The sequence below is a fragment of the Crinia signifera genome, chromosome 1 (genome assembly GCF_055691185.1).
Source record: "Crinia signifera chromosome 1, ASM5569118v1, whole genome shotgun sequence".
NCBI lineage: Eukaryota > Metazoa > Chordata > Amphibia > Anura > Myobatrachidae > Crinia > Crinia signifera.
Genome location: NC_139217.1, coordinates 343,712,671 through 343,735,716, shown reverse-complemented (window position 1 = coordinate 343,735,716; position 23,046 = coordinate 343,712,671). Strand labels below are relative to the sequence as shown.

General features: G+C 45.1%; 1 protein-coding gene across 3 annotated transcripts in view; it reads left to right on the top strand.

The window, feature by feature from the left end:
- Positions 1-3,674: 3,674 nt before the first annotated feature.
- The window catches only part of TPST2 (tyrosylprotein sulfotransferase 2), a 58,768-nt gene continuing 39,396 nt past the window's right edge, over positions 3,675-23,046 (top strand). The window contains exon 1 of one of the 3 annotated variants that reach the window (XM_083146671.1): positions 3,675-3,847. The gene's annotated coding sequence lies outside the window, so the exon portion shown is untranslated. The remainder of the gene's footprint in view (positions 3,848-23,046) is intronic. The other 2 variants (XM_083146663.1, XM_083146654.1) reach the window with 2 other exon arrangements.

Genomic DNA, 23,046 nt, shown 5'->3' with positions numbered 1-23,046 from the left:
GAAGGCATCAGCGGTAGTTGTTCTACTGTAGATTGAACATTGTTTTTAACCAGGCAATACATTAGTCAAAGGCAAACAAAGACAGAAAGGAAGTGGGGGAGAGGAAGAGGTTAAAGAGGGGAAAACACCTCTTTAGAGGATTGGAGCTTCTATACCTGAGTCAGTCTGACATATACACTTAAGAAGAAGCACACAATTAAGTCCTGTGGCACAGCATTCTCAGGGGCTACGCCTACACATCTATTCGTAGTCGTAAGAATACATCCAAAACCCATCGTTATAGGCTCACCATTTAATGATTTATACACTGGGCACAAGTCATGCGCAGACTCAGAGTAGCCAGAGACATAGGGGCCCATTTATCAAGTAGAAAATGCCTTAAAAAATCCAATAGCCACCCGTTATCGGCATTTTTAAGTATCACTAAAATGTATGAAGCTGCTACCGCATAAATCAACGAGGCCGCTTTTGCCTGAACTGTATTTCTGCAGTTCCCATCTTTATAATGAGAACCGCGATCTTTCGGATCTTGTACATCAAAGCTAACGCTATGTGAAAACCGCTTTAGCATTTGAAAAGGTGCCGATCCCTCCCCCAGCACCTGCTCCCCCGCTTGTTCAGTCTTCTCCCAGGACACTGCTGCCGGACCGTCACTCACCCGCCGAGTGGAGCATGTGTTCTTAGCAGCTGAACACGCAATGGCTGCAGCCTTCACAGACTTTCCTGGTGGCTACATTCACTTGTCAGTGATGCGCGTGGCTGGACATCCATATACAAAATATATGCTTATTTATGTGTTTAAACATTTAGTATAATTTTAATTTTATATATGTATATATATATATATATAGAGAGAGAGAGAGAGAGAGAGAGAGAGAGAGAGATAGGATGTAAAGAGGCACTTCCCGGACTTCAAAATAACGACACAAGGCCTTTAGATAGTCAACGTTTCAATTGCTAACAGCAGGACAAGACTTGTCCTGATGAAAATTGCATGTTAGCAATTTAAACGTTGATGCCTTGTGTCGTTATTTTGAAGTCCGGGGAGTGCCTCTTTACATCCTAACTGTTTTTGGGTTAACTGCTGTGCTCTCACTGGAGGCACCCAGGCATTGTTTCTATTTTCTTTAAGTTGGAGAGTCGGCCAGACCATATATATATATATATATATATATATATCTATATGTGTGTATATATATATATGTATGTATAATCTTGGTGCACGCAGGTCAACAGTGCTTCTCTCCCCCCCCCCCCCCCCCCCCCCCCCCCCCCTGCACTCTGTAGGTCATTCAAAAAGCACTTGCCCCGTTGGAGAAACGTGATTGGCCGGGTGAATAAAGGGGAGTGTCTTCAATGTGAGAAGACACTTTTCCCATTGTAGCTGCTGATCACCGGGACAGCCTTTCTTCACACCCACTGCCCCAGCACCCCACTTTGATACATCCCGGCGGTACTGCAACATACCACAGTGCAATGTGCTGCAAAGTCACCATCGCTCTTTAATGATAAATGCGCCCCTTACTCGGCAGTGCAATGGAAAAAGGCATATCTGGCCTGGAGGTTATGTTACACACCCTCCACTAAAATGCTCAGGCACAGCTAGTGTTTCCCCGGACACTCCCAGCTTTTTTTCTTAGCACTCCCACTTAAAGTCCTGTTACCAAACACATGCACGCACACTGCAACCTGTCTGCATGCACAGTCTATCAGTATACATTTTAGCCTGCAATGATGGGTGCAGCAACGTGGCTAGGGCAGAGTGCACTCTGCTGCCGGCTCTCCCGCCCTGCTCCCCCAGTTCGCCCGCTCGCCGTTCCCTGCTGTGCCGGCTGGAGACGGAGTCCCGGGTTCACATGAACACTGACCAGGAACTCCATTTTAAAAAATGGGCGGGTCCCCTGGGACGCACCCCATGCTGATTGGTCGAGCAGGGCAGGGGTCTGGTTTCCTTGGCGGCAGCAGCGCGGATGGCAGCATCGCGGGAACGCAGGAGTCACCGGCTGGGAGGGGGAGCCAGGAGCGGCTGATGGGGAGGACGGCAGCACCCCCCCCCCCCCTCCCGTGCCTATTCATTGCCGCACGCTGCCCTGGGCTTTGAGCGTGCACTGCAGCAGGCTGCTGGGAAGCTGCCGAATGCTAGTGTGCGTGTGCAGTGAGAGTGACTGGCCTGCTTAAATCCATACTTGACCTGCCAACCATTTTGCCAGCCCTTTGCTAGTGTGTTCTCTCTCTCTGGTATAGCAAAAGTAGAGGCATTGTGGTGTGTGGCATAATGCGTAATGGGCATTATGGTGTGCGTAATCCTGGCACTGCCTCTAGCTGGTGCAGTGTGCCCAAGTAGCACTATTTTGTGGGACCCCATTTTTTGGGACATGAGGGGCATACCTCCCAACATGACCCTCGGCCTCTCCAGGAGGGACAGAATGCTCTAGTCCTGGACTTCTCTCTTTGGCCCTTATTCTGATCGGTGCGGCCGGAGCCGATTATGCGGCCAGGACCGTGCGTGCGAAACCCCGCCTTCCATACGGATCGCCAACTCCGTCCGTATGCGGTAAGAAGCTGGCCGAACGGACCGCACGTGTATTTTTCACGGAATACGCCTCCTCCATCTAAAGGAACCTCCCCCATCATTCGATGGTCGCAGACCATCGAATGCAGAACCGAGTGCTCCACCAGCACCCGCAACCTCAGACCACACGGACATTTCTCCGTGCAAAAGCAGGGATCAGGGCGGGCAGCTGACATCCGGCGATGTCATATGTCCGCCCCCTACACGTGCGTCACGGCCGCATTACCATACGTAAGCCCAGCGTTTTCATGGGAACTCCCATGAAACGTGGGGCGTACGCATATGGTAATGAGCCCAAATAGCCCTTCACGCCCCTCTCCACCCCCTGTTCGGAGTGTTCACATATCATGCGGGATTTGGCCGTACGCCCCGCTCGCACATGCGCAGAGACGCCTCTGCACATGCGCAGACACAAAACATCGGCGGCCCGAACGCACGCGGATATATCCGCACCGATCAGAATAAGGGCCTTTATGATTTGCCATCACCTGTACTGAAACACCTTTCTTTTCCATTGACCTGTTCAAAACAGGTAATTGCAATCACACATTAAGAGGGAAGTCCAGAAACAGAGCATTGTGTCCCTCCTGGATAGGGTCATGTTGGGAGGTATGCTAATGCATGTCAACTTTTTTATGTGTTGACCAACAACAGTGATTGACCTATTGGTTATCGACCTAATGCCCGCATACCGACAGGAATATTGGCATGCACACACATGGATTGTAGGACTTAAATATAGTGCTAACCTATACCTGTGCCCACCATTCATTAACAACCTTCCTACATTAATAACAAGTATATTAATAGGTTACGCGTCTGGCCTATTTTTTTTTTCTTCATGTTTCTGTTATCCATATTACATAGCTCTGACAGCCCCACACACACGTGGTTCCACCCAGACACAGCCGGGTTGGAAGCGTTGCCGCTCGGTGACAGCACAGCGGAGATGATCATACCCCCGCCAGCGTACGCAGATAAGCCGCAGCACACCACACACACTTCACAGCCATCACGGGCACGGCCGCGGCTGCAGCCGGAGGCGGCGGGCACGCGTATGGGGGGCGGGGCTAGCCGGTGCGCGCGTCTCCGGCCTTGCGGGGGCGGGCACTGTGTGTGAGTGTGCCTGTGTCTGGTCGCCTCGGCCGTGTGTGTGTGTGTGGTGGATGAATCGCGTGCGTGGGTGCGCGCGTCCGTGCTCGCGGGGGGACTGCTGTTGCTGAGCGAGAGATTCCCCCGTGGACCTTCAGCCACAGGGAGGGGAGAGTGCGGTAGGTGAGTACCGGGGATGGGGCGGCCCCACTGGGGGGGGGGGGGGAGATGAGCTGGGGGGACCATGGGGGAGCTTCAAGTTTGAGGGAGGGGGAGGGCATATCTGGGGTACAGCAGAGGCGGCTGTGTGATCCCCGGCGCCCTCATACCCTGCCCGGCTCCTCATTCACCCCTGTGGCGCTTCCCAGCATATTGCCATTGATCGTCTAGCAGAGTGGTGGTGCCCCGGCCAGTGCGTGCCAGCCTACTATATTACCCCATCCTGCTGCTGCAGTGTGCTGGTGCTCACCCTGCCTGTGCACAGCGCCGAGCTAGTCCCTGTGTGTGTTTGTGTGTTGCCTGTTAGGTGATTGATGTGCCCTCATTGCTCTGTACTCACACACACGCCAGTGAAAGTTAGTGGTCCAGCCAGTTTTCTATGTACACATACTGTACTGTAATAATGTGTTCCAGGGTGATGGTAATGTTGCATGTACTGTATGTGTGCAGGAGTGCACTGTTGTCCAGGGGAAGACACCCTAGTCAGTGACCTCACTCATAGCCAGAGGTAATGCCTGCCTGTCACTCCCACAGGTCTTCCCTACAACACCTTAAACAGCATCAGGGAGTTGCAGCAATTAATACTCTATAAAGTAATGTAAAGCACAGCCTCTCATCTGTTACTTCTAGTTGTAAAAATGTGTTTACATCCCCCTCCCCCCAAAAAAAACTGTATATGTGAAGGAAACAAATGTGTAGAACTGCACTAATAAAATATATATTTATGGTATACTGGATGATGCTGGTTTACCTCTACCAGAGTTGTATAACCTTTATTTAATATATTATTTTTAGCATAGTTCCATAACCCTTTTTTCTTTTATTTTGTTTAGATTGGATTTATCACTGATTTAGTATTGGAATTAGGTGTTGTATTCTTCTATTGTATTATATACTTGCCATTAGGTATTTAAAAAGTTTTCTGTTACATATTAAGAAATATTTCTATTAGTGCAAAGGAAGCGTTTTCAATTTTAAGGGAAAAAAATGATGTGAAAGACCTGATAAAATCCTATTCGTTTTCAGCAGTCGAGAATGTTATTGTTATTGTTGTTGTATGATTCTAATAGTCAGGACCAGTGTATGGATAAACAGTATTTATTAATAAAATGCATTGAACATGCATACAAGTCTTTAATATAGTCTTCTGGCCCATGAATGGAAAAGTTGTGCAAATTGGTATCCAATGATTTAGACCAGGCATTCCCAACCACGGTCCTCAAGGCACACCAACAGTGCAGGTTTTGTAGATATCCAGCTTGAGCACAGGTGACTTAATTAGTATCTGAGGGATTCTGATTAAACCATCTGTGCTGAAGCCTGGATATCACTAAAGGTGCCCCCAGACGCATCGATCCCGGCGTGCGTTCTGTGCTTAACTAGCACACATAGCATCGCATCGTATGCCTTGTGCATGCGATGCTATGCGATAAAAAGCTAGTACAAAAAGTATGTGCAGCACATACTTTTTGTACTGTGCGATGAGGTGCCGCGGGAACGCGCACCCCATCGCATAGCATCGCACCGCCGGGATCGGTGCGTGTGTGGTCACCTTAAAACATGCACTGTTGGTGTGCCTTGAGGACCGTGGTTGGGAATGCCTGATTTAGACTAATGTTCCAGGACTAGGGGTCTGTTTCAATCTTTTTAATAAAACTTTAATTTCTGCATAATCTTTTATCCCAATTATATAACTGCTTAATGCAAGAGATTTCTCAGAATTTTGCAAAAGTTTAATTACCGCTGCAGCCTGCAGTACCCAGTAAGATGAATGGAGACTACAGTCTAAAGCTGCCCATACACGGAGCCGTTCGCCGGCATCCGTTCTGTACTATGCGATGCGCGCTCCCACACATCACATAGTACGTTACAAAAAGTATGTGCTGCATATACTTTTTGTACTAGGTACACATCATATCGGATCGCAGTGCATGCACAAGGCATGCGATCCGATATGATGTGTACTTTAAAAGTACAGAACGGAGCCTCAAAACGGAGCGTGTATGGGCTCCTTGAGATTTATGTACTGAACTGCGTTATGCCTATGAAGACATCTTGCAGTAGAGAATTCGGTACTTGTTTCCTAGCACGGCCACAATCGCGGGCATCGTGTGCCTTAACTTTAAGGCACACGATGCCCGCGATTTCCTTTGAAAAAAGCCCAACTCTGGTACATTGCATCGGTCGTGTGCCTTAAGAAGGCACACGACGCGACCGACGCGATGCCCACGATTTCCCCATAGGCTTCAATGTTAAAATATTTTAACATTGAAGCCTATGCGCGTCTGACGCGATGCCCCCGATTTCTCCTTAGGCTTCAATGTTAAAATATTTTAACATTGAAACTGAGTCCATTTAACATAGCAAAAAATGGGAAAAGGCCCAATATGGGCCATTTCTCATTGGGTATGGCCCCGTCATGTGTGTAAAAAATAATGGCCCCCCATTGTGGACGCCACCCCCACGATTGACGCGAACCCGAAGCGTGGCGAGCGCAGCAAGCCCGCGAGGGGCGGCGGTGCGCGTCCTCCGACCTTTTCATTCCCCTACTTACCACGTCGGCGTGGAGTTGAGAATAGATTAGTAGCCCGAAGCGTGGCGAGCGCAGCGGATACCTTTACAGGTATCCGCGTCCCCTCGCGGGCTTCACAGCTGTCCGCATCCCCTCGCGGGGCACGCTTCGGGCTCGGTGGCTCGCTGCGCTCGCCACACTAATCTATTCTCAACTCCACGCCGACGTGGATAGTAGGGGAATGAAAAGGTCGGAGGACGCGCACTGCCGCCCCTCGCGGGGTCGCTGCGCTCGCCACGCTTCGGGTTCGCATCAATCGTGGGGGTGGCGGCCACAATGGGGGGCCATTATTTTTTACACACTTGACGGGGCCATACCCAATGAGAAATGGCCCATATTGGCCCTTTACCCATTTTTTACTATGTTCAATGGACTCAGTTTCAATGTTAAAATAATTTAACATTGAAGCCTATGGACACGATGGACCCGATTTCTCCATAGGCTTCAATGTTAAATTATTTTAACATTGAAGCCTATGGAGAAATCGGGTACATCGTGTCGGTCGCGTCGTGTGCGTTTTGGTATGCACCCGACGCGACCGACACGACCACCACGATAGAAATCGTTGTGGCCGTGCTAGGAAACAAGTACCGAGAATTCTTATTAACTCCCTCTGGCAACAGAAACTGACAATGGGAAAGACTCCTCTGATGTTCCTAAAGGTTCAGGAGCATACACATGGGGCGATTTACAGACCTATTTCTAAGTGATCTGACCCAGATCACTTAGAAATGGAGCACTGATCACTCTTGTGTGTACGCCCCGCAGTACACACAAGAGTTGCACTGGCTTTCCCTAGATCGCGGGGCTTTGTCTAATAAAAACAGGCAAAGCCCCGCTCAGCACAAAGCATTGTGTGATACCCACGATGTGTCCTGAGCGATTGTGCTTAATCACATTGCCCCGTGTGTACTCTCAGGGTCAGTACGTATCGCTACTGCTTTCCCTGTGAGTTACAAAACTTATTCCTGCTGCAGAGCCGTCGAGAATGTCTTATATTTCATGTAAAATGGATGATCATTAACACTTCTTAACCGATTGTCGATCTATACCCAGCACTATATCACAAGGTAACCATACCCAGTGAAGGAGGCGGCATTGGTAAGTGCATACACACTTGCCAGTGAAGGAGGGGGGGCGGGGGGTGAGGGCATGAATGCTGCATTCAGCAGCATGGCCCTAGCTAATGATATCCCTAGACTGAGTAGCATGCCAGCTCGATGGAAGATGTTGATAGACACACAGGAGCATGGATATCCAGCAACATAGTGCGTACACACTAGAAGATTTGAATGATTATTTATTCTGATACCCAGTGGTGTAAGTTCATACCAGGTGCCCGGAGGCGACATCGATGGAGGTGCCCTCAACCACATATACACGGCATCGGGGACCCCCAGATCAACACCTTCCAGACAGCATCATTGACTCCCGGATACTAAAGACAGCACCTGTGATTTCCAGATCCTACAGAAAGCTATACTATCCAGCAGACTGACACCCTTCAATATGCATCATCCCATGGTGCTCGATTAATTACAAATCTAAATCTCCAAAAACAGCACTCACTGGACTCAATCCATAAATATAAATGAATCATGCGCAGCCTATTGTACTGAAACATTTGGGGGTTTATTGTCAGTTGTCAAGCGAATGTTGTGTATTACGCATACCAATAGTCACTAAAGCCCCAAACATTGCAGTACAAAATTCTACACATGATATTCATATTCATGGACCGAGTCCAATGAGTGCTGTTTTTGGATATGTATGTATGTGTGTGTGTGTGTGTGTGTATGTATGTATATATGTGTGTGTGTGTGTGTGTGTGTGTGTGTATATATATATATACACACACACACACACCCACACACGAGATTAGATACAGAAAATTGCAAGACATGGAGAGAGATGTACATCATCATCATCATTAGGAGGTGCCAGGATTGGATAAGCAGTTACCTCCAAGAGGGGTCCGCATTATTTCTTCAGCCAGGCAGCGGCTCTGCTGGAGCACTGGCGGGATACTGGGGCCGGCTGTCACACCATCTGCACTGGTCCGACAAGAATGTGGCTATCGGGAGAAGAGGAGGTGACAGTGTCCGATGCACTGTGCAGGGCTTTTGAGCGAGAAGACTAGTTGTGCACCACGCTGCAACTTCCTCTGGGTTCAGCTAGCCCTGGCTGCAGGAAGCAGATGCTGACCCTTTCATACAAAGCCTGCTGTAGGCCTGGGCTCCTTCATCTCCTGAGCTGGACTGATGGTTTGACACGCTGGGGAGTTTCAACATACTTGGAAACCCCCCTGCACATGAATTCATTTATTTGAACTTCAGGGGCTCGGTACCGGCTCCTCTGTGCCCCCCCCTGGAGGCTAACGCCTGGCGACCAATGACCATTGCCTCCAGGAGTTACGCCACTGCTGATACCAATCTGCAAAATCTGTATTTAAAAAAAAAAAAAAGAGAAAACTTTATCTCTGCAGAGGAGCGACCTCTGTGATCCCAAGGATTTGAAAACCACAGACTATATTTTCTTGGTAAAAGTGCTGAAAATTTTAAAATTTTGGCCTGTAGTACAGAATATGCACCTATATGTATTGTAAGCTCTTGTATTAATGAGTCTCCATGCACTTTAGCATTATGACCGAATTTCAGACTACCATGGTATGTTTTCTTTTTTAGGGCATACTCGATTAACCATGGACAAATTGTTGGCACTGCCCTGTTCATTTAGCTGCAGGAACAAGCATGCTAAGCCCCAGAGGGTGCATTTAATGCATAATTAAACCCATTAGATTCTAGACCGAATCAGTGGCTTATTGCATTTACATGCTTTACTGGTGTCTATTGGCAGTGTGGAGAGAGTGACTTCTGGTGCACACCTGTTAAGCTGCAGCCTCTATGCCTAATAGTAACTTTTCTGACATCTCACTTGGGGACTTCTTAGAGTCGACTTTGTGAACTCATCAACTGTTTATACCAACTGTTTATACCATGTCTACATTCCGTCTATGTGAATGCCAATGTGGTCATTGTTGACCTGCTGACTGGATACTAGGGATGGACATCGTTGCCTTTTACCATTGATGGTTGACATTAATGGCAAAAGTGCAACTGGCTATCGATGGTGTATTACTATTCAATGGATGGTCATCAATGTTTTTAAATATGGATGGTGATCCATTTTCTTTGATTAATTGGCCTGTGGGGCTTCATGGGTTTTGGGGGTGGAGCTATGCTCAGTGTCCCGGACCCTTGGGGAAAAAGAAAAAACGAAACTATTTGTTTAAGGTTGACATCGATTGTGGGAAACCATCTGGTTCTCCCCCATCGATGGCAAACTGTTTCGACATCGGCCATAAACCATTGATGATTTCTAATCATCGATGGTCGATGGCCATCCCTATTGGATACAGCTGAGAGGGCTAATTCAGGCATGGCCAAATGGTGGTCTGCCAGCTGTTGTGAAACTACACATCCCAGCATGCCTTGCCATAGTTTTAGCATTCCGTAACAGCAAAACTGTGGCAAGGCATGATGGGACTTGTAGTTTCACAAGAGCTGTAGGGCCATAGTTTGGAGATGCCTGGGCTAAATAATTGAATAGCTCTGGGTGCTAAACACGGCTTCCCCAATGTAGTCAAACATGCCTAGTGGTCTTCATTTATTTTATTTATTTATTAATTAACAATTTCTTATATAGCGCACACATATTCCGCAGCGCTTTACAGTGAATAGTTGAACATTCTCATCAGTCCCTGCCCCAATGGAGCTTACAATCTATATTCCCTATCACATGTACACGCACACATAGACATTCTAGGGTTAATTTTGTTGGAAGCCAATTAACCTACCAGTGTATTTTTGGGATTGTGGGAGGAAATTGGAGTACCCGGAGTAAACCCCCGCACAGATAGGGCCACGGTGGGTATGGAACCCATGAACTCAGTGCTATGAGGCAGTAATGCTAACATTACACCATCCGTGCTGCCATTTGGACTAGATAGAAACTAGCAGATGCAAGACCAGTGAATATAATCTATTTCTCACATTAGTTTTTAGATTAGTTCCGTAAAAACTAGATCTCTCTAAAGGGCTCTACATACGCAGAGATTTGTGCCAGAGATTCATAACGGGAGATTCAGCATGGGAGATTTCAAATCTCATGGGTCATTATAAAATCCTTGAATTAAAATAATAAATAAAAAATGGCTTGGGGTCCCCCCCACAAGCATGACCAGCCCCAGGCTCTAGGACCAGTCCTGGTTCCCAAAATACAGGGGACAAAAGGAGTAGGGGTCCCCCATATTTTGGAAACCAGCACCGGGCTCAAACAGCCACAGTAGGTGACACTTATTATATAAGGTCCTGCGGCCAAACCTCTGTGGTTGGTCAGTCCAGGCCGGGTCCCTGGGGGCTGGACTGAAGCCAGGGAAGTGGGCGCTAGGCTGATAATAAATAAAATCGTTGCTCACCAGTGGCCTTATAAAAAAATAATTTACTCATTGGTGTTACAGGCTATATAAACAGAAATATCGCCACTCGACTATTTAATGCTGCCATTAACGACAGCATTGAAGGTTGTCAGATCCAACTTTTTAAAAAGTCGGATCTATTTTGTCAGAAATGGCCGCCGATCGTTGAATTCACAGCAGTTTTCACTGATCCGCTGACTTTTTGACTGTTTGTGCTGAAGCCCTATACACACTAGACGCGATAGTAAAATATATCGCTCCCGCACATTAAGGACCCCCTCCCTCGTCCTGCATGTACAGACAAGGGAGGTCCTCGTGAACAATGGCCATTCTGCAGCTGCAAGGCCGTCGTTCCCTCCCTGCATCAGCAAGTGTGTATGCACTTGCTGATGCCGGCACCCCGCCGCAGTCAGTATCAGCATCGGCGGGGATCTTCTAGTGCAGGGGTCCTTAAACTATTTTGCTCTGGGACCTCATTTGACAAAAAAAAAACGCAACCCCAGCAAGTTACTGCAGAAGGTCATCACATCACATGCATGGCAGCATTGTGGAGGCACAAAATAATGGGAGGACAATTCAACAGATTTTCAACAGAATCTCACTGACTGAGATTAGAAAAGTCGTCAGCCTGATGCAACATGGAGTCGTGACCCCCATGCTGAGAAGGTCGGGACCCACTTTGGGTTTGAGTACCGCTGTTCTAGTGTGTATGGAGCTGTAGATATTAACAGAAGGGTAAAATATACATGTACTAAAATCCTGGTGCTATAAGCTCTATCAGTGCTGGAATTCTCAGGGGAACTGATACGTTATCAGTGTGGCTTAAGTACCCTGTTACCCATGACAATCAGGGGAAGCTGTATAAGAGCTTACCCAAGCTGGCAGCAATAGGAATATTTGTAAATGGTGACTCTGGGGCAGATGTATTAATCTGCCTATAACGTTTGGCGAATAACGATTCCCACTTCTCCAGCATAACGTGGAGAAGCGGGCAAACGTTATAGGCAGATGTATTAACCCCATCCCAGCTGATAAGGAGAGCCGTTATCCCCAGCATGAACGGCTCTCCTTATCGTCTCCCTCGCCACCCCGCACATGCGCACTCGCCCTCCCCCCCCCCCCCCCCCCGCCGGCTTTCTGGGCATGCGCGAGATCTCGCTAAAACCGTGAGATCTCCAGCGCAGCCCAAGCCAGACGCAGGGCTAGCGTTGTCCCCACAGTGGGGGATAGGACAATGCCTTGAAGGCTGTTAATACATCGCCCCGGCCGTTAATCCCTGGGGGGGATTGCAGGGGACAGCCCCGCCGAGCGTAACTCGGCGGGCTGTCACTAGCACACGTTAGGTGCGCTAGTAATACATTGGAGGAATCGTAATCCCCCCCCCAGTTAACCAGCGTTAAGTGCATTTTTGCCCCACTATTATTTGCAGTTGTATTGACAATAGGGTACTTGTTTCCTAGCACGGCGCCCACTACGCTATTTGCTTAGTGGGCTATTCTGCGTAGTGAAATCGCATCGCATGGACCATTTTAGGGCCATGCGATGCGATTTTCCTATGTAATTTCGTCACTGCTCTCTCAGCCCCGGGCCATCGCATCGCATCTGCCACAAAATCGCATGCGATCGCATGTGATTTTATAGGGTGTGTGATGCCATGACATTAGGTATACAATAATATGATTGTATGTCCCAAAAATATTTTTAACGTACCCCCACACTATCCACGCCACCCCGAAGCGTGGCGAGCGCAGCGTCCTCCGACTTTTTTATTACCCCACCATCCACGTCGGCGTGGAGTTGATTGTATATAGTGTGCGCAGTGAGCCACCGAGCCCGAAGCGTGGCGAGGGGACGCGGAGTACATGTAAAGTAATCCGTGTCCCCTCGCGGGGCAAGATGCGCTCGCCACACTATATAAAATAAACTCCACGCCGATGTGGATAGTGGGGTAATGAAAAAGTCGGAGGACACGTTCCACCAACCCTCGCGTGGCTTGCCACACTTTGGGGTGGTGTGGATAGTGGGGGGGGGGGGGTGTGTTAAATCTATTTTTGGGACATACAATAATATTATTGTATACCTAATGGCATCACACACCCTATAAAATCGCATGCGATTTTGCGGGACATGCGATGTAATGCAATATAGTGGTGTACAAAGAGAAAAATACATGAAAAAATCGCATCGCATGCCGCTATAATGGCCCATGCGATTCGTTTTCCCTACGGTGCCGTACGTAGAAAATCTGGGCGCCGTGCTAGGAAACAAGTACCAACAATAGTAAATGTCTGTTTATTACAATAACTTAACATAAATGTACAAATGGAAAGTTTAAATGCAGTTTATAACAATGGTCATGAATGCAAACTTTTCTGCTAAATTATGATCTCTCCTCCTCTCCATCTATCTGATGGATTCATTCCCATTTCCTCATAATTGTTTACGGTCCTGCCAGCACTGGCTTCTGTGCAGAAAGGACCCAGAATTATGATCCGCTCCTAAAAGCTTGCATTGTAATAGGTCTGTCTGCATTACGTAAAGTAACCTACCAGAAAGGATAGAGTTTTAGTGACACAACAATAGTATAATAATAATAAGGATAGTTATAATAAAAAAAAAAAAAATCTATTCATAACATCTCTCTTTAATGCATCTTTTCTCCCTGGATTAGCCAGTTGCACATGCATAAGGGTTCTCCGTTGTTTGCTGGAAGCCATATGTGCTTACTGCGTGAAAGTAAAATAATCAGGCACATGATTCAGGCCTTGGAGCACTGACATATTGGAAATATCAGGGCCCATGAGAGAGGAGAGCCTCTTAATATTGAGCCAAGCATTTTGATCTTCCCCAGGGTTAAGATGAAAGTTATTATTCTTGCATACAGTCTGCAACAGTTAGAAAAATAATAACCATAATGCTCTCTATACAATTGGTTGTTGACCTCAACCTTCGGGTCAGTGTTTTGAGGATTTCTGTATGTGGGTGCGGGTGAAATGATAAACCCAGCAAAGTAGAGATCTGCAAACCGTGAGCACTCCTGCTTAGACGCTTCTTATTTTGAAAAAGGGGAAAATATTATGTTTCTTAAACAAAATGAGCATTATGACTTACAGTGTTTACACACCGTGCGATATGGCTTCCGATGTTGCTGATATAGTGAACATCGGAAGCCAGATCGCATGCCTTTTTAGGGCTTACGAGCCCCATTCGCGCTCCCATGTGAGTGAAAGCCCGCGGTTAAATAGAGAGGGCAGCCAAGACTTTATAGTGCAGATCTGCACTATATAGTCAAAATTGTGCCACTCCATGCATGCTGTGAGTCGCATCGGGACTCGCATAGCACGGCATATCTACCATGTGTACACACCATTATAGAGCTTGCTTACCAATTTTGGTCTATTTTTTTTTTATATATATATATATATATATATATATATATATATATATATATATATATATATATATATACACTAAACATCGGCACTCACCTTTCCTAGTTTTGGGGTGCCCTATGGCTTGTGACCACATTGTTTAAACAGACATTGTAGAGGCTCTGCACACACTAAATTAACTGATAATAAATAGTGGAGATTTGGTTCATGAATTGATCAATGCATTTAAGCCTGCAGCCCCCGTCAAGGGACCCCACCTTTCTGCAGGTCCTAGCACTATCGCTCAATATGAGCGATAGTGCTAGGACCTGCAGAAAGGTGGGGTCCCTTGACGGGGGCTGCAGGCTTAAATGCACTTTATTAAACTTTATTATCAGTTAATTTAGTGTGTGCAGAGCCTCTACAATGTGTGTGTGTGTGTGTGTGTGTGTGTGTGTATATATATATATATATATATATATATATATATATACGGAGGGCGGGGGGGTTTGCGGCACTCCAAGCTCCGTGGTAAAACTTCTCAAAAGTAAATGATGCGGTGCCCGTCCTGCGGCAGTACTATGCTGTCGATATGCACAGAGAGAGGGGTTCGGCGGCACTCGCAATAAAAGAAACCACACCAGGCGGTTTAGGAGACATCAAATGGAGAGAGAACATGTTTTTAAACTTTGTATCCTGATTCGATGCCGATGCGCGATCCCATTCAGCTGAGATCGAAAAGCCAAATAGACAATGCAGCAATGACTATATAGTGCAGATTGAATGTAGATAGTATGAATTGTATGTAAATAGTACAGCGTTAGCAAAGATTGCATAGCAATCGTATCTTAAGGTGGCCATACATCAGAAAGACCTGCTTACAATCATTATTGTGTCCAACTTTCCCTTCAACTCCCGGCAGTCCTTGTTGGTTTTTGGACACACAATGGGGGGTATTCAAATGTTGGTCTATTCTTTTCTCCACGCCTATTCTCCCTTTTTTTTCACAACATTTATATGTAGTGATATTAGTTTGATATTCAATTCTTAAATGTTGACAGTTTTTTGAACATCTTTTACATCACAGTCATTTTCAATGGGCTTCATATTCAAATGTTTGGAGATAAGTTTCATGCTTTTTAATAGTCCTCTAAACTTGGTAATTTTCTCATCATTTTATTCACCTGGGTGTCGGGTGGTGATCAAAGTTTTTTATTTTTTTAATTTTTATTTAAAAAAAAAAAAAAATGAATGAGCTTTTGCGATCTGGAGTAGGTGAGTCTATATTTACATTATAGATGAATGAACATATTTCCTAATGGGGATTTTTGTCCAAAAATGTCCAGCACACTTTTTGTCTAGAAAATACAAAGATTTGAGACTTGTATAGACCTTCATTTTCCAAGTACCCTATAAATAGAAACTGACAATGAAGGCCTTGAATTGTATCCACTTAATGAAAATAACACGTTGAATGTTTAAATTTCATTCATACAGCAGTGTTTCAAATGGTTTTGTTGCTGGAGTCTATTAAATGGATGAACAAGAAAGACCCCTGAGCATGGACATTGCACAAATGCATCTAAAATGATTAACTGCGGAGTCTGTATATTCTCTGAAACTGTCTTGGGGTGGGCGCTAAGGCAGCAGGTGGGTGGCATAGAGTGGGTGCATGGCCTGCAGCACGGTTATATCATGGGGGACATAACCCATCCCCCCTGAATAAAAGGCAAGGTACGCTGTTCAGGCAGGAACAGTCACCTGACTAAGTAGCACACTGTCAGAGGCTCTATCCTGCAGTGTAGCTGTTATTAAAATCATATTGGTGTCAAAACATTAGTGCATCTTCTAGGAGCTGCTTAGCGCTCCGTGGGGGCGTTATCTATCCTGGGGGCTGCTTAGCGCTCCGTGGGGGCGTTATCTATCCTGGGGGCTGCTTAGCGCTCCGTGGGGGCGTTATCTATCCTGGGGGCTGCTTAGCGCTCCGTGGGGGCGTTATCTATCCTGGGGGCTGCTTAGCGCTCCGTGGAGGCACTCTATCATGGGAGCTGCTTAGCGCTCCGTGGAGGCACTCTCTATCATGGGAACTGCTCAACACTCTGTTGTGCTTACCAGTGGGAGCATTTTGGAGCTTTTGTGCCAACTAGTGGGAGCGTCTGTGAGAAATCAGTTGTGCAGTATTTTGGGCATAAAAACACTAATGGTGTTTGTGACCAAATAAGTGAGCAGTATTTGGGCATTTCAAAATATTGTGTGTGTGTGACAGACTAATTCTGCAGGATTTGGGCACTTTACACTTTTAATCATAAAGTATTTGGTCAGTATATGGGTTGAAGCTAAAAAATACATCTGTTTCTATGCACCTGTTACTGACCATAATGAGTAAAAATTCAATTCAGAAAACAACAATTTTAATTTTCTTTAAAGGTCCATACATACTGGGTGACTGTGCCCAGCGTGGATGGACAGCGATGATCACTATCATCGCTGGGGGGAAGTGTGCATACACACTGAGCGGCTTTCCCCCTGTCCGGCGTCGACGGTGTGGGGGAGGACCGCTATGCAAAGCCATCCTCAAAGCTGCTCATCAGCTGGTAATACCAGCAGGTGAAAGGCTTCACGGTGATGATGCGGGAACATGCAGCAGCGCTCATCGCCAGGCCATCCACACTGGGTGGCTTTGAGCTGAAAGACGCTCAAACCTGCTGTTTTGAGCGACTTTCAGCTCAAAGTCGCCCAGTGAGTTTGGGCCTTAAGAAAAATTAAAATATAAACACAAGAACAGAGTCAGAGATTTCCAACATAGACACCACAGATGAGGCCAGTCCATATCCATCAAGTCTGTTTCATATAAAAATTGTGCCCCTAAACATCACACATCAGTAAACAGTGACTGGTTGAAAAATTTCAGTGGTTGCTGGTAAAAGATGATGGAATGATGTGTTCCACATGTATAAAATATGGAAAGAGACCGGACGCAAGCAAAGATGTCACTTGGGTGACTATTCCTTGCAAAAGAGTCCGAAAAGAAAGTTGACTTGACAATGAAAAAAGTAAATTACACACAGATTCGTATTCAAATATACTTCTAAAACGTGTGTTTGAATAAACTGGGATAGGCGAAATTGAAAGATCAATTTCAGTTTTGATTAACTTGCAGTTAGTTTTGTAGGAGCTTTAAGAACTATGTATTGGTTGGCTAACAGACTACCACATACTACATTGTATGGAAATTTGCTTGGGCACTGTAACGCTATGGGTTGAACATACTTAAACCATCTTAATATTGGGAAGCATGCAATTTACAATACAAAAAGAATTGCTTGACATCTTGGCTTCCCAAATAAGATGTGAAATACTTCAACAATTGCATTCTGCAGAATATTTCAACGTTCTGTGTGATGAAACTACAGACATCTCTGTTTTGAAGCAGCTTATTAAATATGTTTGTCAATTTATGGCTGGTTTATCTAAAATATATATGAAAAATATACAGTCCTCAGTTTAAACTTAAAATGGCTAGTGACACTATGTGGCTGTCTGTTGACTTTGCAGTGCAGTCTTTGGTCCAGATGCACTAAGCTTCAAAAGTGGTAAACAGCCAGCCAATCAGCTCCTATTAGGTTTTGAAAAATGTCAGGCAGGAGATGATTGGTTGTTTATCACTCTCCACTTTATCACTTTTGAAGCTTAGGGCATCTGGCCCTTTAAGAGAAACCCTGGTGAGCATTATTGCTGCACTGGAAAGAAAGGCCACTGAGAGAAATTACATCACGGCAGAAGGTTTAAGCAAATACATTAGTATATATAATTTTGTAGCTTCACTTATGAAGCTTTCAGATGTGCTGCCTACATGGCCCTCCAGCTGTTGTGGAACGTCCCAGCATGCCCTGCCACAGATTTTATATAATGGATTGCTAAAACTGTGGCAGGGCATGCTGGGATGTGTAGTTCTGCAACAGCTGGAGGGCCATGAGTTTGACACCACTGGTCTAAGTTGTCTAAAGTTTGGCAAAGGCAAGGTTTTAATTTAACAAAAATAGATCCTATCTTCAAAGCTACGAAACTATGCGTTATGCAACCAAAAGTCATTTTAAAAATCTCAATGTACATCTTGCTGGTAAATGGTCAGACCTTTGAGAAAGCTGTTCTGATACTGCTGCTTTTAAGAAAAAGATCTATGCTCATTATCTATACACCGTTATTAACCACTTAGAAACAAGATTTCCAGATATGCCAATCATATCCTGTTGTTCAAGAGTTTTCAGTGAGCCATGATCAAAATGCTGCCTGTGAGATTCTTCTTGAGCATAATTCTAAAAATGGATGTCCCACAATCTTAAACTATGAAAATAGCAAACTAGAATGGGCAGTTGCATCAACAAACATTTTTGAACTGGAGTCCTGCAAAAATCTAGATGCAAAACAAATAATACTTACATTTTAACATGTATAAGGAATCGCATGAAACAGAGCACACTAATGCTGCTTTCAGACTGCAAAACTGGCTTTGACCCTGTATTTGAAAACGTTTCCAAAAACGGGTCTGCCAGGTAAAACCCCTTTCACACCGCATCTCTTAAACGGTACATTACTGTTTAAGCGCGTTTTTTTGGACACTGGCAGACCCGTTTTTATTAAAACCCCCCCCCCCCCCCCCCCGCGGGTTAATACACACACACCCCCCGTGCAGCCGGTACCTCCTGTGGATCCCGACAGTATGGACGGCTGCGCTTCTGAAAAAAAAAAAGGGACTTTCGGAAAATGACTGCCCCATAGGAAAACCAGTTTAAAAAACCTGTCTTTCGTATGGGGGCAGCCAATTTCCGAAAGTCACTTTTATAAGAAAAGTGACTTTCGGAAAATGGCTGCCCCCATACGAAAGACAGGTTTTTTTAACTGGTTTTCCTATGGGGCAGTCATTTTCCGAAAGTCCCTTTTTTTTTTCATAAGCGCAGCCGTCCATACTCCATACAGTACTGTGGCTGCCGGGATCTGCAAACTCAGGAGGTACCGGCTGCACGGAGAGGGCGGGATTCTTAAACACAATGCGGGGCGGTGGGGTGTGGTGATGTTAACCCGCGCGGGGGGGGGGGGGGGGCGGCGGCGGGGGGCTCCAGTGCAGTGCAATTAATATTTAATGAGCGCTCATTAAATATTCACTGTGCTGAATAAGCTGGGTCCTAAATACCGTTTCGGACCCGATTTTGATGCCAAAATACCGGGTCTGAAACTGGTAGGACCCTCCATTTTAACCGTTTTACAAAAACGGCTTTTGTAAAACGGTAAAGTGGTCCTGCACCTATCAGAACGCACAGATTACCGTTTTAAAACGGTAAAAAATCTGCAAAATACCGTTTTTTAAGTGCGGTCTGAAAGGGGCATTAATAACCTGGTGCTGATTTCACTAGAGGGACCAGATCCTACAGTTATGAAAAACTGTGGATGACTGGACCTCTGAGAAGAATTAATGTATTATATTTTAATCTCGAGTTTAACTCAATATCCGGTCAGGATTTAGGGCCTTATTCAAATCTGCTTGCAGTACAAATTTGTTCTCAATATGGGCAAAAATATGTGCACTGCAGGTTGGGCAGATGTGACGTGCAGAGAGAGTTAAATTTGGGTGGGGTGTGTTGAAACTGAAATCTAAATTGCAGTGTAAAAATAATGCAGCCAGTATTTGCCATGCACAGAAACCATATAACTCACACAAATCCAACTCTCTCTATACATGTTACATCTGCCCCACCTGCAGTGCTCATGGTTTTGCCCATTTTGAGAACAAATTTGTACTGCGATCAGATCTGAATAAGGCCCTTAGTCATTTTATTATTGCGAAGACCCCGCAGCCGGCTACTTCTTGTTGCCAAGAGTGGTACATAAAATATATATATATGTTCCTCATCATAAAAGGTGCATGTACAATTATGGAATTTCCTTAGATTTTAGGAAAGGTTAAAAAAAAAAAAAAAAGCCTGAACATGAGCACGTACCCCTGTTATGAAGTGTGTGAATAGCAAAGATTGACCTAAGATATTATAAAAGCGGCACTGATTATTTTAAATTGATTGATAACAGGACTGCAGCATATAAATACAAAATTGCAGACTCGCATGTTACACACCAGAGAAATAAAAAAGATGATTAGCTTATGTCTTCTGTTAGAAGACAACGCCGTTTTGATGGTCTCTGAAAAGAACCAGTGAAGTTGGGGCAGTTGAATGCTGACGGTGAGCCATCGGCACTGCTCTCCGTCATAGCTCGCCATCAGGGCATTGTATATGCCTCTAAATCTGTGGCTTAGCAGATGCTACTGGACGCATTCCAAGATGTAGAAGCTGCTGCTGGGATGGCACGGACAATTCATAGCGCATCCCAGTTCTAGAAAGACCATAAAAATAGGTTTCATTTTAAGAATATTGAACACAAAGTCCATTTAAAATGTGGCAATAGTCCTTTATTAACCCTTTCAGGTCCATCGTCTAGTCAGGCACAACAGCCCCAGTGCTAGTAGCAGATCCAATGGTGAGCAACTTTATAATAAGAACATTAACATTGTTCATACATCATTTTGATATGCAGACAAATATCCAAGAATGAGAACTAATTTAAAGCCCTCATTTAAGAATTTTCCTAAATGAGGAGGTATTTGTTATGTTATTGCAGTATTACCTTTTCCGAAGAGCATATGATAAACACTGAGAATAGAGAGAGAGAGTAATGTTTTGAGCAAATCGTTGTTTACATTTCTGTGTGTCAGTCGCAATAGTCGCTGCTAGATGGTAATGTATTCCCAGGGATCGGTTACCACTGCTGCCCAGTAACATGTTACCCTAGTAACCTACAATGTACTAAATATGTATTTTTTTTTTAAATAATTGTTAAACGTTGGAAGGAAAGTGTAAATGCCTGTTTCATGAACACAAACTGCACAGGCGGTTTATCGATGACAAACATAAGTAGATCAGGCCTGTGCCGGTTTTAAGTATACAGTAATGTCATTGGTAAGTTGGGTTGTGCCTACTTGCATAAATTAAGTCTTCATAAACCAGCCTGCTTAGGTCTAATTTCCTCGCTAAATTTGCATTGTAAATTGGGTAATCCAGACCGACTGGGGCAGATCTAGTGTGGAAAAGGCAAGGATAATTTTAAACCACCTTTTAATATATTTTAAACATGATGTTTCAAATAATGGAGAACCCCAATATTAAGCTATACTGGATTAAGGGGGTTATTTTGGTTCACTCTTTCTGACAAAATCCTTCTTAGATGGACAAAACCATGTGCACTGCAGGTGGGGCAGATGTTACTTGTGCAGAGAGAATTAGATTTGGGTGGGGTTTTACTTCAGTGAGATCTATATTGCAGTGGAAAATAAAGCAGTCGGTATTTTCCCTGCAGAGAAACAAAATAACTCACCCAAATCTAATTCTGTCTGCACATTTTACATCTGCCCCCCTGCAGTGCACATGGTTTTGTCCATCTAAGAAGGATTTTGTCAGAAAGAGTGAACCAAAATAACCCCCTAAGTGTGTGTGTGTGTGTGTGTGTGTGTGTTTTTGGAATTTGTTGACTCCCTTATCTTGCATTATATTTCAGCCCTGCGCTATCTATTATCCCCCTTACCCTAGCCTGCACTAGCAGTCTGTTCTGCAGTCTATTTGCCCTTCTGCCTATTAGTTATCTGTGACTTTGCTCTGCAGCCTGCCATAAGTATCTCTCTAGCTTATTTCCTCCATACATCCCCATTCCTCTAATAATCAAATCATTCTCTTTCATGTTGTTCCATTTTTCTGCCTTAAGGGACTAATCCATAACTACAGGGTTATATTTTGCAATAAATGTGATCATAGCATTATTTAAATAGTTACAAAATCACTTATATCATAATCGCCTGACATGCACAGGGTGTGGTATATTTGCCCGACATTCGGGATTCCGACAGTCATTAGTCAGACGTCGGAATCCCAACTGCACAGCGGGGGGAGCGCAATGAAGCCCCTTGCGGGCTCACTGCGCTCGCCACACTGCGGGCACAGTGGCGAGCTGCGCTCGCCACCTATTTTATTCTCCCTCTATGGGGGTCATGGACCCCCACGAGGGAGCAGTCGGGATTCCGACGTCTGAGTAATGACTGTCGGGGCGCCGTCCGGCACCCACATGCACAGTGGTAGCCAGGGCATGTGACCACATCACCCCCCCCCCCCCCCCCTCATGGCGCCTTTCTGGTCGATTTGTTGAATTATAAGTAATTGCATATATAAATTATTTTATATCTTTAGTGTTGAAGTTCATTAAATGATTTCATATCATTTATTCCAAACAATCTGACCAAAGGGCTTGTTTTACAAATGCAGCTTTTTAATTTTATTCAATATTTGCTTTGTTCTTATAACCATACAATTAGAAACTGCATCAATAAAAAAAAAATGGATGATTAATTGGTTAACGGTTAACCTCTTGTTTCATAGGATTAATATTCATTTATTTTACTTCATTTGTTCTATCACCCTGTTCCTTGAAAAATCCTTGCAGTTCCTCCTTCCTGCCTGGGGTGTCACTATCTGCTGTGTTTCTACAGCAGTCCAGTTTGTATCTTAACATTGAGATACAAACAAGACTTTTCCTGAAGTACCACAGCAGACCGACACCCCAGGCAGAAAGGAGGAACTGCAAGGATCTTACAAGTAGCATGGTGCTAGAATGAACACTAATTTGTATAGTCTCCAGAATGCACAAT